Source organism: Hypanus sabinus, chromosome 22 (genome assembly GCF_030144855.1).
Source record: "Hypanus sabinus isolate sHypSab1 chromosome 22, sHypSab1.hap1, whole genome shotgun sequence".
In the NCBI taxonomy this organism is placed as follows: domain Eukaryota; kingdom Metazoa; phylum Chordata; class Chondrichthyes; order Myliobatiformes; family Dasyatidae; genus Hypanus; species Hypanus sabinus.
In genome coordinates, this window is record NC_082727.1 from 14,892,112 (window position 1) to 14,908,586 (window position 16,475).

The following is a 16,475-nucleotide window of genomic DNA, read 5'->3' on the forward strand; positions in this document are numbered from 1 at the left end:
CCTATCCCCTCCCTGCTTCCCTTCCCCCACCCCTTGATCTTTCCTCCGATTGGTTTTCCACCCAACCCCCACCTTCTTTATAGGGCCCCTGCCCCCTCCTCCTTCAGTCCTGGTGAAGGGTCTCGGCCCGAAACGTTGACTGCTCGTTTCCACTGATGCTGCACTGCCTGCTGAGTTCCTCCAGCTTGTCTGTACGTGTTGATTTGGCCAAAGGGCCTGTTTCCACGCAGGCCAAATATGAGTAAGAAAGATCATTTGGCTACTCTGCTGCTGAGATTCCTGCCCAGCTGCCATCCAGAAATTTAAAGATTAGAGATTAGCTTTATTTGTCGCACGAACATTGAAACATAGAGTGAAATATGTTGTTGGCATCGTGTCTTCCAAGTTAAACATAAAGCGTATATGTTGAATCATTGAAACCATGAGGGAAGCCACACTGCATGAAGATGCAGGAGAAACTGGTGGGGACAAGCGTTTGATAGGATTGTTCCTAGAGTCAGCATAGATTCGATGGGCTGAATAGCCTCATTCTGTTTGGTGAGAAACATGTGTCTCTTAGCAATCATTCTGCTAGTCTCAGAAGGAAGTAATCATAAGGTCTCTTTGGGACATAACTGCTTGTCTTTCAAATCAATCACAGGGAACCTGATGTTACATTAGCATTTTATCACTGTCAAACAGAACTCCTTCACATCCTGCGGACTAGTGCCAGCCAAACACAGGGAGGACCATTGAGTTATGATGACAGGGTATTGGACAGCAGCAATACATAACAAGGAGGAATGGCTCTCCCTGCATAGAAGCAATGACAGCTTTGTGTGATTCGTGTCTTGAATTCCCTGGTTGCTCGTGTGTCTATCCATCACTCCGTGCTCTCTGAGGACCAAGGTCTCTCCAGTTTGTATTTCTCGTTACACCGTGACATGGGCAGCTTTAGTGCAAAGAAGAGAAGTCAAAGGACACAGACAAAGCTTAATCTGCAATTCTTTCATTTGTCTTGTAGGAAACATCCCTTTGATCACACGTTGTTGAGAGATCTGGAGAAACTTTCGACCAATGGGGCAGCATGGTAGCATAGCAGTTAGCATAACGCTTTACAGCACCTGTGATCGGGATTAAATTCCTGCTGCGGTACATAAGGAGTCGGCACATTCTCCTCATGACTGCTGCGGTTTACTCCCACATTCCAAAGATGTACGAGTTAGGATTGGTAAACTGGGGGGATGCTAGTTGGCGCCGGAAATGTGGCAAAACACACAGGCTGCCTTCAACACAATCCTCGTTGGTAATGGTTACAAATGATGGGTTTCCACGTACATGTGACAAGTAAAGCTAATCTTCAAAATCTTTACAACATACACAAAATGCTGGAGGAATCTTTACAACACACACAAAATGCTGGAGGCCAGGCTGAATCTCTGGAAAAGATTAAGCAGTCAACGTTTCAGGCCGAGACCCTTCATCAGGACTGGAAGAAATTATGAGTAGTCTTTCAAATATTTATATTGTTCTCATGAATACTAATTCTATAACACTACACGCCTGTGATGCTGCTGCTGGTCGGTTTTTCATTACACTTGTGCGCATGACAATAAACTGACTTCTTGCTAACTGCAGGACTGTAGAACTTGTCCAGGGGGTCAGAATGTACTAATGGAGAGAGGAGGGCTGTAACAGAATCAGAAATGCCCATTCTGATGCAGACAGTCAGAAAGACTGTCGCCAACACTACTGTTGGTTAGAATTCAGTGTTGAATCTAGAAGGCAGTATACAGAGTTATGGTGTTGTTCCTCTAAGTTGTGTTGAGCCAAGTAATACTGCAGGTCACAGACATTTGGTTTATTGTGGGAGTGGGTGTGAAGTACAAATGCAACTGCAATAAATACAAATTCCAATTCTAATTCTAAGAGAATCGGGTTTATCATCACTGATTTATGTTGTGAAATTGTTTTGCGGCAGCACTTCAGTGCAACACATAAAATAAATTACCGGGAGATAAATTTGGGAAGACAGCTGAGTTGACAACGTTCCGCAGCATTTGAGTATTAGAGCAGTGGCCTCTCCATACCTGGCGGTAATGCCACCAGTCAGAATGCTCCCCAGGGAACATCTGTAGAAATTCACTAGGCTCTTTGTATCCACCCATCTGCCACTCACTGGGCAGGAGCATGAGCTCTACCCTTTCACTTAGGTGGAGGGGCAGTTAGTTTTGAGGCTGCAGAAGGACTTCGACAGTTTTGGAAAACGGGCAAAGAAGTGGCAGATGGAGTGCGGTGTCATGGACTTTGGTAGGAGAAATAAAAGGGTAGACTGTTTTCTAAATGGAGGGAACATTTAAAAATCTGAGGTGCAAAGGGATTTGGGAGTCCTCATTCAGGATTCCCTAAAGGTTAATTTTCAGTTTGAGTCGGTGGTGAGGAAGGCAAATGCAATGTTGGCATTCATTTTAAGAGGACTAGAGTATAAGAGCAAGGATGTAACGGTGAGGCTTTATAAAGCACTGGTGAGCCCTCACTGGGAGTACTGTGAGCGTTTGATAGCTCTGGGCCTTTACACACTGGAATTCAGAGGAATGAGGGGTGACCTGATTGAAACCTATCGAATGCTGAGAAGCTTCAGTGGAGCAGATGCGGAGGGGATGTTTCCTACAGCCTACGATCAGAGGACACCACCTCAGAATAGAGGGGTGACTTTTAGAATGGTGATTAGAAGGAATTTTTTTTTAAGTCAGAGAGCGGTGAATCTATGGAAATTGCTGCCACAGGCGGCTGTGGAGGCCAAGTCACTGGGTATACTTAAGGCAGAGATTGATAAATTCTTGGTTAGTCAGGGCACGAAGTGATATAAGGAGAAGGCAGGAGACTGGGGCTGAGAGGGAAACAGATAAGGAATGATGAAATGGCCTTTCGATGGGCCAAATGGCCTGATTCTGCTCCTGCGTCTAGATAAGAGAAACAGGATGATTAAAGCAGAATTAATGGCAGGCTCCAGGAAGAAAAAACAACAGCAGCCCAAACCTGCAGTTACGTGGAGACCCAGAGCAAGCTGTTAACGGGTTATTAGAGCTTTTAACACCAGGAGATAGATCACAGAGAAGCAAACATTAAACAATTCCTGTCTGATCGTCCCACAGATGATCTCTTGCATTAAATTTTTATATCAGCTGTGTCCAAGATGCACATCATGAATATTTAAACTCTGTGTATGACAGTGTTGTTCAGACAGAGAACTTGTTCCAGTTAGTCACAAGTATTCTGCCCTTATCCTCGCTCTTTTCTATTGCTGTCTGTAATCGGGCACACCACCCTCATTGTGGCAGTAGAGGAGGCCATGGACTGGCTGGATTGGGAATGGGAAATCAAATTGAAATGGGTGGCCTCTGGGAGATCCTGCCTGTTGTAGCAAACAGAGTGAAGCTGCATGACTAAGCAGTTCCCCAGATTACATCAGGCCTCGCTAACGTAAAGGAGGACTTGCCAGAAGCAATGGGTGACCTGGACAGGCTCACAGGTGAGGTGTCTCCTCACCTGGAGGCCCTGAATGATAGTGAGGAAGGAGGTGTAGGGACAGGCAAAGTACCTAACTCCTTGCAGGGATAAGTACCAGGAGGGAGATCAGTGGGGTGGGACGAGAGGGCAAGGGAATAATGCAAGAAGTTGGATAGGAGAGGCAAAGGGAAGGAGATGAAGATTTACTGACAATGATTGTTGAGGGGTGCAAGCTTGCCAGGACTATGCTTGTTTAAAATAACATCACAAGATCTTCAGTGGAAAGAGTCGCAGGCTAGTCTGCTGTCTAGGGGAATCTCATTGTTTGGTTTTGACCCAAAGTGATGAGGGGCTGGTTATTGAAAACTTATCAGTTACCAGAAACTTATTGGTTATTCAGACAACTTGTTGGTTAGGAGTATCCTACAGGATGTCAACTTGCAATTTTGCTCTGGAGTTTTGGAGCCCATTTGCGGAGGCTATCTACAGTACAGTTTGAACCAAGGAGGGGACTGACTAGTCCTGATCTCAAGATTTGCTCCAACATTAAATTTTGCTGACTCCAGTGTTCCAGGGAGGGATGGGTAGCAAGAACAGCCCCTTCCAAATCCATTCCCACAAATTCACTTGAGAAAAGTGAGATGATGGAGATTGGGTTCAGATTCATTTATTTATCATACGCCCCTCAAAGCATACAGTGAAATGCATAAACAACCAACACAACTTAACACACACAAAATGCTGGTGGAACACAGCAAGCTAGGCAGCATCTATAAGGAGACGCCTGTCGACGTTTCGGGCCGAGACCCTTCGTCAGGACTCAACTTAACGATGTGATGGGGGCAGCCCATACGTGTTAACACACATTTGGCTGTCAACTTAGCAGGCCCACAATGTTCAGCAGAGCACAACAACAAAACAGAGCCCAACAAGCAACAAAACAGCAGCAGCAGAACAAGTCCTCCTGGTCCTCATTCCCTTCCACCCATGCACACAGATACACAACCCTCCCAGTGCAGGACAGAATTCCTCCAGCCTCCAGATTGACAAACATTGGGCTTCAATTTCTCAAGCAGACTCACAGAAGCTTGGAGGCCCAGGTTTCTGCAGACTTCTGGTCTTCCAATCGACCTACTGGCTTCGATCTTCAGTATTGACCTATGAGGACCCAAATTCCAGTACTTGAACCATGCGCTCTCCAATCACAAGGTCTAGAACCTTATTCCCACCTATTTATGTACCTAGGGTGTCACCAGTCTTTTGCCCGCATGGATCTCCAATCACAGAAGTCACCAACGATTTGATGACATAAGGTTCAAGGAGTTTGGCTGTGTTAGGAGCAAGCTGTGTGCATTGAAATGGTGACCCCCAACCACAGATCTCCTACATTGAGCATTGATAGTTGACTTATTCAAAGGGTCACTTATTATCAAATTATACAACTCTGAAATTCTTCTTCTCCAGATAGCCAAGAAACCAAGAAAGAAAAGAAAGGCAGCACAGTCATCAACCTCCAAATCCCCCCTCCTCTCACACAAAAAAGTGAACAAAACGGAACAGGCACATTGTCTTCCAATTCCTGCTTTTTCAGATCAATAGCTGAGTTCAGCCAAGCAGCTGGTCAATAGCAGTTGGCTCATCAAAGGAAGAGGATACAATTGCTCCTGAAGGTTCTTTTGGTCACCTTGACTGATCGAAGATGGACAAATCGGGGTTCTCCTTGTTTCCTAAGCTCTCAGGTTCAGTCCTGTCCTTTGGTGCTGTCTGTGTGGAGTTTTCACGTTCTCCCTGGCATATTATCTGGGATTATAACATGCAAGGCCATAATCATCACATTTTAATGTTCGAAGTTCAAAGTAAATTTATTACCAAAGTTACCTCATACAAGCTTGAGATTCAATTTTCTTGCGGGCATTCACAGAAAAAGAAAGCGATATAATAAAATTAATGAGAACAATCCATGCATAACAAACAGCCAATGTGCAAAAATAAGAGATAAATTGTGCAACCAATAAAAATGTAAATTCTTCCTTACAGAAACATCTGCACGATGCTAAGCTAGGTCACATCGTCGGTGATGTTACCTGGGGTCGTCAGGTGTTTCGGGTCTTTCAACATCATACACCCTCGCCCGGGCGACCTGACCGGGTTATTCAGACCCCGGCCTGTGCCCTAGCAGCAACCCACGGATCTGCCCTCTTTATCCAGAGCCATCTTGTCACTTTCTCTGTGGTGGTAGAAATGGCTCTCCTCCTTCTCTCTCCAAGTACGGTGTATACTTTGCAGGGCGACTGAGAACATGAGTTGTAGAGTCCTTGAAGGTGAGTCAATAGGTTGTTGGATCCATTCAGTGTTGAGGTAGGTGAAGTTATCCACACTGGTACAGGAGTATGATACCACAACCCAGTGGTATGGGGCCAACTTCTGCTGTACCTCTTGCCTGGTGTTTGTAGCAAGAAGAGAGCATGGCCTGGACGGTGGGGGGGTCCTTGATGATGGACGCTGCTTTTTTGTGGCAGTGCTTCTTTTAACTGTGTTCAGTGATAGGGAGGGTTTTGCCTGGGATGGACTGGGTTGTATCTATCACTGTCTGCATACTTTTCCATTCCTGGGCTTTGGTGTTTCCATGCCAGACCATGGTGTAACCAGTCAGGATACTCTACATCTATACTCCACAATACATCTATACCAGTCTGTCAAACTTCTAACAAAGCATGCCTCCTTTGTGATGGCAGTCACTGGACAGACCCTCTGAAATGGTCATGGCAAGGAATTTTAAATTGCTGCCCCTCTCCACCTCTGCTTCTCTAGTGAGGTCTACCTTACGGACACAATGTCTTCATCGTATAGTCAATAATCAGTTCTAGGAACAATCCTATCAGACACTTGTCCCCACCAGTTTCTCCTGCATCATTCTGCTGTGTGCTTCCCTCACGGTTTCAGTGATTCAACGCTTTATGTTTAACTTGGGTGACGCGACAATAATCAGTAAGGAGACGAAGTGCAAGGTTGTATTTAGTATACATTTTTTGATGGTAAATATATTTTGAACTTTGAACTCTCCAGTTTGTAAAGATCTCTGGCCATTGATCTAACACGAAACCTAAAGCATCTAAAGCTGTTAGAAGTAGTTGAGGCAGGTACAGATATTTAAAACAAATTTAGACAGAAACATAGACAGAAAAGATTTAGATCAGGGATTCCCAGTGTGGGTCCATGGACCCCCTCGGTTAATGGCAGGGGTCTGTGGCTTAAATAAAGACTGGGAGGCCCTGACTTACAAGGATACAGACTAAATGCAGATGAATAAGGTGCTGGGGCTCTACCACTAGGTAGGCAGTTTGACTGAGGGGCCTTTTCCATGCTGTGTAACTCTCTGATGCAAATATTGGTTTAGTATTGTCACATGTACCGAGATGCAGCAAAAAAAACTTTTGTTTGTGTGCAGATCATTCCACACGTAGGCACACTGAGGTGGCAGAGAGAAAACAGAGTGCAGAATGTTTCAATATACATGTGACAAATAAAGCTCTCTCTGGGACGTCCCACACCAGATGATAAAACTGACTGCCACGGCGTGTCCAGATGATAGATGAGGGTCTGCTTGCCCACCGCGTCTCCTAGTCCTGTCTGACCCAGCAGGCAATGTCACGTCTTCGCCCAGCTGACTTCCGCAGGACACTGTAAAAGATGCTGGAGGAACTCAGCAGGTCGAGCGGCCTCCAAGGAGGGAAATGGACTGTTGAAGTTTCAGGCTGAGCCCCTTTTCCTGAGTGAAGAGGGTATGGTGGAGAGGACGTGGGGCAGGAGGAGTAGGCAGGATAGGTGAGTTCCCGTGAGGAGGGATTGTTTGGCCAATGATCAAGGGTGAGGACAGTGACAGTGGCTGGGAAATGGAAGGTGGAGGTGACAAAGGGCTCCAGCATTCCCTGGGAAATCTTCCTCTACCTCCCACCAGGCCCCTGCCACCACACAGGATCTAACCCCACCCCAACAATAATCCACCTAATACTTCCAGCCATTCCCTCACCAATTCCCACCGAACCCCAAACACCCTGTCCCACCACATTCAGCCTGACTGCCCCCCACCCCACCCCCTCTCCCCCATCGCACAGAAATCCATTGGAAGCCTCGTCCTTACCCGTAAGCCGAATTCACTGTTTCGGTACAGCTCAGCATGTCAGCTAGACATCACAAACTAGCCAAGAGGCTGAAAACTCACCCGGCCATTCAGTAACCTTATTGCAAGGGGCAGGCACTGGGGAGCTGAGGTGAGAGACCCCAATCAGCCAGATCCCCCAGGGACTAGACAATCTGCTCACCGGTCCATGCCTCTTCCTCTGTTAACCGTTTCAGTGCCTGCGTTGGCTTGCTGACAGTTTGCAGTCAGGAGGTGCTGGGTACAAGATTCTTGCAAGTGCAGGGGTCAGTAAAGCAGCCAGCATAATCAAGGAGTGCATTGAGCTTGTCTATCCCCCCCCCCCCCACCTTCTCATCGGGCAGAAGGTACAAAAACCCGAAAGCACGTACCACCAGGTTCAAGGACAGCTTCCATCCCACTGTTATCAGCCTATGAAATAGCTCCCCAGGATGGTGAAGATTAACCTTAATAAAGATGTATAAACCATTAAGAGTTATAAGATGAAGTGGACAGCCAGTGCCTTGTTCCCAGGGTGGAAATGACTAATACAAGGGGGCATCATTCGAAGATGATTGGAGGAGATTGCGGGGGTGGGGGGGTGTCAAGGGTAGGTTTTTACACAGAGTGCATGGAATGCCCTGCCAGGGTGGTGGTAGAGTCAGATACCTTCCAGGTATTGAAGAGGCTCTTAGGTAGGCACATAGATGAAAAAAAGATGGCAGGCCATTCAGAAGAGAAGGGTTATATTGATCTTAGAGTAGGTTTAAAGGTGAGCACAACATCGTGAGCCGAAGGGCCTGTACTGTGCTGTAATGGTCTGTTTTATGTTGACAAGATGGACTCCTGACCTCTCAGTCTACCTCATTATGATCTAGTATCTTATGGCTTATCTGCACTGCACTTTCTAGCTGTTATACTGTGTTCTGTATCATGATCATTTTATCGTGTTCTACCTCAAACCTCTGCTGCCTTGTAGTGTTACCCACTCCTGGGGAAGGCTTCGGGAGTAAACCCCAAGGGAAAAATCTGGAGCTGGAGCTCCTAAGGCAGTCCTACATTGAGTCCAATGTTGACTGGCAACTCCTGTGATGCTGCTGGTACCAAACTGTATTGGTCTCTGCTGTTCTGTTGGATTCATCAGCTGCTTGGAGATGGGGAGCCTGCTACATGGGCAACAGTTTGCTCTCTGTATCATACTGCCCAGGCTTGCATATCTAGACAGCTAGGACACAACATCCTGGGTCAGCTCTGACCAACAGAGGCATCATGATCATCACCGCCACCTCAATGAGTAGGTCTGTATGAACAGTATGCAGGTCAAGTTTTTCACACTATCTTGGTACGTGATGACTAATTCCAAGTCCGTCCCTTTGTGTTGAAGTGAGGGACAGGATGAGGGATGGAGTGAGTGTCAGTATGTTCCTGACCTAGCAAGCAAAAAATAGTGGGAAGTTAGGGTATTGCGAAGGTTTTAAAAACAAACAGAAAGTAAATGAAAAAGTCATTAAGAAAGTAAAGATGGAAGATGGAAGTAAGCCAGCCATTAATATTAAATTGGTACCAAAAGTTTCTTCAGATACATAAAGTGTAAAAGAGAGGTGAGAGTGGATAATGGACCACAGGAAAAAGATGCTGGAGGGGTAGTAATGGGGAACAAGGAAATGGCAGATGAACAGAATAAGTATTTTGCAGCAGTCTTCACTGTGGAAGACACTAGCAGTGTGGTGGAAGGTCCAGGTGTTGGGGGCATGAAGTGTGTGAAATTACCATAACTAGTGAGAAGGTTCTTTGGAAACCGAAAGGTCTGAATGTCTGAAGTCACCTGGACCAGAAGGTGTACACTCCAGGGTTCTAAAAGAGGTGGTTGAAGAGATTGTGGAGGTATTAGTAATGATCCTTCAAGAGTCGCTAGATTCTGGAATGGTTCAGGAGGAATGGGAAATTGTAAATGTCACTCCACTCTTCAAAAAGGGAGAGAGGCGGAAGAAAGGAAACTATAGGCCAATTAGGCACAGCCAATTAAAAGGATGAGGTCTTAGGGTAATTGGAGGGACATGATAAAATAGGCAATAGTATGGTTTCCTCGAGGGAAAAGTTTGCCTGTCAAATCTGTTGGAATACTGTAAAGGAATAACAAACAGGATAGACAAAGGAGAATCAATGGATGTTGTGTACTTGGGTTTTCCGAAAGCCTTTGACAAGGTGCCACACATGAGGCAGCTTGGTATTGAAGGGAAGATCTTAGCATTGATAAAACAAGTGTCTGATTGGCAGGATGCAAAGAGTGGGAATAAAGGGAGCCTTTTCTAATTGGCTGCTGGTGACTAGTGGTGTACCACAGGGGTCTGTGTTGGAACCAATTCTTTTTATGTAATATGTCAATAATTTGGATGATGAAATTGATGGCTTTGTTGCGAATCAATTTTACAGATAATATGAAGATAGGTGGAGCGGACGGTAGTCTTGAGGAAGTAGAGAGGCTACAGAAGGACAGTTTAGTAGAATTGGTAAAGAAATGGCAGATGGAATACAGTGTCTGGAATCATATGGTCATACACTCTGGTAGAAGAAATGAAAGTGTGGACTATTTCCTAAATGGGGTGAAAACACAAAAATACTGAGGTGCAAAGGGACTTTGAAGTCCTTGTGCATGATCCCCTAAAGGTTAACTTGCAGGTTGAGTCTGTGGTGAGGAAGGCAAATGAATGTTAGCATTCATTTCAAGAGGACTAGAATATAAAAGCAAGGTTGTAATGTTGAGACTTTATAAAGTACTGGTGAGTCCTCACTTGCAGTATTGTGAGCAGTTTTGGGGCCCTTAGCTTAGAAAGAATAAGCTGAAATTGGAGAGGGTTCGAAAGAGGTTCACGAAAATGATTCCAGGATTGAACGTCTTGTCATATGAAGAGCATTTGATGGATCTGGTCTTGTATTCACTAGAATTCAGAAAAATGAGGGGCAAGCTAAATGAAACCTATCGAATGGTGAAAGGCCATGATAGAGTGGATGAGGAGAGGATGTTTCCTCTGGTGAGAGAGTCTAAGACCAGACGGCACAGCCTCAGAATAGAGGGGTGTCCTTTTAGAATGGAGATGAGGAGAAATTTCTTTAGCCAGTGAGTGATGAATCTGTGGAATTCTTTGCCACAGGCAGCTGTGGAGGTCAAGTCTTTATGCATATTTAAGGCAGAGGTTGATAGATTTTTGACTGGTCAGGGTATGAAGGGATACGGGGAGAAGGCAGGAGACTGAGGCTGAGAGGACAATTGGATCAACCATAATGAAATAGCGAGCAGACTCGATAGGCTAAATGGCCTAATTCTGCTCCTATATTTTATGGTTTTGCGGTTAAGACATCAACAACACAGTGTGCTCTTCTTACAAGAGCTGGGTGAGGTAGAAGGAAGGTTGTGGGAGATGAACGGAGAGAGGGAGAGTGCCGAAGACAAACGAATCCCTCAGTGACTGAAGCCAAGTATTCAAGCCCTTGTCTGGCTGGGCTACTGCTGCCACCTGCTGGCCGCAGTCTCTAAATGCAAGGTTCATTGAAGCTAGTTCCCCACCCGGAGAAGTTTATCATTTTCCCGCAGGAAGGACCCAGATTAATCCTGCCTTCCCGTGCTTGCATTTGTATTTCTGCTGGGCAGATCGAAAGTTCAACATTCAAAGAAAATTTAATATCAACGTATGGCAATGTTACCATATACCATCATCAGATGCATTTTCTTGCAGGCATTTATGGGAAATAGAATTGTAAATATAATATAAAAGAAATAGATATAATAGAATTTACAAAAACTATGCATAAACAGATGAAGACTGACAAACAACTGATGTGCAACAGTATGCAAACTGTACAAATAAAAAGATAATACTGAGAACTGGAGTTCACAGGGCCGTTGAGCAATAGCACAGGGACAAGCTCTTTGACCAAGGTTCCCATGCCCAAGTTTGGCCCATTTCCCTCTAAACGTTTCTGTCTGTGCACCTCTCCAAGTGCCTTTTAAATGTTGCCCAAACCACTTCCCCTGGCAGCTCATCCCATGTACACACTACCCTGTGGGTAAAAGGCTTGCCCCTCCAACTCCTGTGAAATCTTGCCTGTCTCACCTTAAACCTGTGTTCTCCATTTGACCCCCTGGTCTCCCACACTCCAGGAGTAAAGTCCTGGTCCGTCCAACCTGTGGCCAAGTCCATCAAGTTTTGCCGATATTCTTGTGGATTTTCTTTGCACTTTTATCTTTCCTGAAAGAGTAAAATAGGCCATTTGGCCCATCATGTTTCTCCACCATTCCCTCATGGCTGATTTATTATCCCGATTATCCCCATTCTCCCACCTTCTCCCCGTAACCATTGACACCATTACTACTCAAAAACCTCCACTTTAACTATACCCAGTGACTTGGTCTCCACAGCCATCCATGGCAATGAATTCCACAGATTCACTACCCTCTAACTAAAGGAATCCCTCCTCACTTCTGCTCCAAAGGGACATCCTTCTATTCTGAGGCTGTGCCTGTTGTTCCGAGACTCCCCCTCTATAGGAGACATTCTTTCTACGTCTACTCTAACTTTATTTAAAGCAGAGGTTGATTGGTTCCTGATTAGTAAGGGCATCAAAGGTTATGGGAAAAGTCAGGAGAATGGGGTTGTCAGGGATTATAAATCAGCCATGATGAGGTGGCAAAGTAGACATGAGACCTGATGAAGGGTTTTGGCCCAAAATGTCAGCTGTACTCTTTTCCATAGATGCTGGCTGACCTGCTGAGTTCCTCCAGCATTTTGTGTGTGTTGCTTGGATTTCAGGCATCTGCAGATTTTCTCCTGTTTGTGATTAGATGGCCTAATTCTGCTGGTTCGGTGATACAGTAGGTAGAACCAGATGATCGGGGGGGGGGGGGCAAGGGGCCAATGGGGAGGAGGGAGGGAGGGAGCTGGAGGTGAGTAACAGGAGGCAGCATGGTAGTGTAGTAACTAGTGTAACACTTTACAGCACCACCAGCAAGATCGGGGTTCAATTCCCACTGCTACGGGGGGACTCAGAACCAATGGGGTTTATTAATCCCTGTGCTTGAGACATTTAGATCAACATTTAAATGGGCGATGTATAGAAAGACACAGACCTGATGCAGACAGATGTAATGAGTTGTTGGGAGGGATGGGGAGGGAGGTCAGTGTGACGTGGCAGCATGGCGGTTAGCGGAATGCTTACCAGCACAAACAATCGTCGACTGGGGTTTGATTCCTGCTGCTGTCTGTAAGGTGTTTGTACGTTCTCCTCGTGACCGTGAGGGATTCCTCGAGGTGCTCTGGTTTCCTCCCTCTTCTGAAGACATAGAGCTAGGCTTAGGGTTGGTGAGTTGTGGGCACGCTACGTTGGTGCCAGAAGCATGCCAGCACTTGGGGACTGCCCCCCAGCAATTATTTTGACTGTGTTGGTTGCTGGCGCAAATGACTCATTTTGTTGTTTTGATGTACGTGGGACAAATAAATCTAATCTTTAAAGCAGCTGGTGGGATTAGATACTTAAAGGTGAACTTTATTTGTCACCTGTACAGCGAAACGCGTCGTTTTGCGTCAAAGCCAGTCAGCACAGATTGTGTCGTGCCACCAGGTTGGCAACAGGCTCCTGCCAACAGCGCAGCATGCCCGCAATTTGGGTCTAGGCATCCCAATTCACATTCAGGTTCATTTATTTAACACGAATTTACCATGACAGGTATCATTTAACAAGCAACACAGCCTGAGGAGGGGTGGCGGATAGACAGATTAGGAAAGAGATGTAATAAAAGGTGAGAAAGAGGGGGGTAAGTGGGGAGAGAGAAGGGTGGAGGGAGGTACAGAGGCTTGGATGTGGAGGTGGCACAGGAATCTGGTAATTAAGGAGGGTGATAGCAGGAACTAGATAAGGGCAGGATGGTGGGCAGGAAGAACCAGGCTGGAGAAAGGATAGGAGACCAAGAAAGTCAAATAAAGGGGGGAGTTTTACACAAAAGAGATTCTGCAGATACTGGGAATCCAGAGCAACACTCACACAAAATGCTGGAGAGACTCAGCAGGTCAAGTCAGGAGGGGAATAAACATTTCAGGCTGAAACTCTTCATCAGGACTGAAACGGAAGGGGGAAAGTCAGAATAAGAAGATGGGGGGGAAGGGGAAGGAGAACAGGTTGGTAGGTAATAGATGAGACCGGGTGAGGGGGAAGATGGGTGGGTGGGGCAGTGATGAGGGATGAAGGGAGAAGCTGGGAGGCAATCGATGGAAGAGGTAAAGAGCTGAAGATGAAGGAATCTGATAGGAGAGGAGAGTAGACCGTTGATGAAAGGAAAGGAGGTGATGGACAGGTGAAGAGAAGGGGTGAGCGAGGAACCACAATGGGGAATGACAAAAGAGAGACGAGGATGGGTTAGAAATTACTGGAAGTTAGAGTAATCAATGGTTGGCCCTTTGATGTTATTGAAGCATGGAGTTTTGTGGGGTTCATATCTACAGTTCACTGAAAGTGGCTACACAGTTGGATATGATGGTAAAGGAGGTGTATGACGTGCTTGCGTTCATTGTAGGGGTGATGAGCACAAGAATAAGGAAGTCGTTCTGCAGTTGTATAAAACTTTGGTCAGACTGCACTTGGAGCCTGAAGCCACACACTCAGCATTTCAGGAACATCTTCTTCCCCTCCATCATCAGATTTCTGAACACAGCCTCACTCTTTTTCCCTCTCCTCTTGCACTAATTTTATATATACTCATTGTAACTTATAGTGTTTTATTACTGTGCATGCATTGTACTGCCGCTGCAAAACAACAAGTTCCACAACACATGCCGGCGAGATTGAATCTGACCCGGATTCTGAGTTTTGTGTACACTCTGGTTGCCTCATTATAGGAAGGACGTGGAGACTGTGGACAGAGTGCAGAAGAAGTTTACCAGGATGCTGCCTGGATTAGAAGATATGAGCTACAAGGAAAGTTTGGACAAACCTGTGCTGTTTTCTTGAGAGCGTCGAGGCTGAGGGGAGACCTGATACAAGTTTTTTTTTTTAAATATGAATGGCATAGGTCAGTCAGAATCATTCCCCCAGGGTAGGATTCAAACACCAAAGGACAAGCTAAGGTTGTAGGGGGGAGGGGCAGGGTGTTAGGGCATATTCTGGAGTTAGGTTTTATGGAAAAATATTAATTTCAGCAACTAGTTTCTGCAACCATAGATTAACCATAGATTCTGCAACCATAGATTGTAGATTAATTTTAAAGTGCAGCCCTGGACGATAGTTTCCTGGAGTTGTGGACTCCGGTTAATTGAAAAGCAGGCGATGCTGATTAACACACACAAAATGCTGGAGGGACTCAGCAGGCCAGGCAGCATCCATGGAAAAAAGTACAGTCAACGTTTCGAACCGAAACCTTTCATCAGGACTCTAATTTGTAATGCTGGTTAACTTTCATTTTGGGTGTCTGGAGTGTGGGTGTGGAGGAGGAGATGTGAGAATTAATTCAAAGGAACCATTGTAACTGTAGAATTGTCCTTTGATCTTCAGCATATAAAATGTCGTGTGACATTGGGGTCAAACAAGCCTCTTCCAATCTCATTTGAAAAAAAACATCATTTCTGTATCTATCGTCTCTGCTTTGATCATGTTAGAGTAGGGGGAGTTTAAAGGGTAACACAGCGAGTGGTAGGTGAAAGCAGGCAAATGGTGGAGTTTTAGAGACTTTTAGATTGACTCGAATATGAAAGGAATGGAGGGATATCGAGGATATTTAGTAAACGTCAGTACAGCATCTTGGGCTGAATGGCCTGTCCAGTGCTGTACTGTTCAGTGTTCTGTGATTGCACCATCACCACCCCCCCCCCACCCCGCTGCATTGGGGTGGCCTCTAGATCATCCACTCACTGGGTTCTGCACTTGGAAACCTGTGGTGCCTCCACACAAAGCCACTGGGTGACAAATGGTTGTGTGTCACACTCTCACTCTCTCGACTCTCACTCTCTCTCTCTTTCTCTCTCTCACTCGCTCTCTCTCTTTCTCGCTCTCTCATCTACACACTCCATCTCTCACTTTCCTTTCCTCTCTCTCCCCCTCTCCCCTCTCCCTCCCACTCCCTTCCCTCTCCCCTCTCTCCTCCCCCTCTCCCCCTCTCCCCCTCTCCCTCTCCCCCTCTCCCCTCTCTCCCCTCTCCCCTCTCCCCTCTCCCCCTCTCCCCCTCTCCCCCTCTCCCCCTCTCCCCCTCTCCCCCTCTCCCCCTCTCCCCCTCTCCCCCTCTCCCCCTCTCCCCCTCTCCCCTCTCTCCCCCTCTCTCCCTCTCTCCCTCTCTCCCTCTCTCTCTCTGTCTCTGTCTCTGTCTCAGTCTCACACAGACACACACAAAATGCCTGAGAAACTCATCAGGTCAGACAACATCTATAGAGAGGAATAAACAGTCAACATTTCGGACCGAGACCCTTCATCTGGACTGGAAAAGTAGAGGGAAGAAAGCTGAGTAAGGACTGGATAAAGGGTTTCGGCCCAGAACAGTTTATTCCCCTCCATAAATGCTGCCTGACTTGCTGAGTTCCTCCAGCATTTTGTGCGTGTTGCTCTGGATTTCCAGCACCTGCAGAATCTTGTGTTTATAATTAGCTGGTTGGTGTCTCTCATGCGGCAGGCAGGCACCAGGACCCACGGAACCCGAGGCTGCCACACTGAGACCCAGTGATCAGACTCACCGTACTGCCGCTCATCTCCCATTCCCTGGCTGTCAGAGTGGAGATGGTATTTACACAGGTGCAATGTCGGCACAGATACCAGCAGATGGTTCAGCTCCACAGCTCTACTCTGTGAAGGCTAGGCAGCTGGTTACCTTACA

General features: G+C 46.2%; 1 protein-coding gene across 7 annotated transcripts in view; it reads left to right on the forward strand.

Annotated features, from left to right (window-relative positions):
• The window catches only part of LOC132379349 (Kv channel-interacting protein 2-like), a 523,353-nt gene that overhangs the window by 429,231 nt on the left and 77,647 nt on the right, over positions 1–16,475 (forward strand). The window lies entirely within an intron of this gene.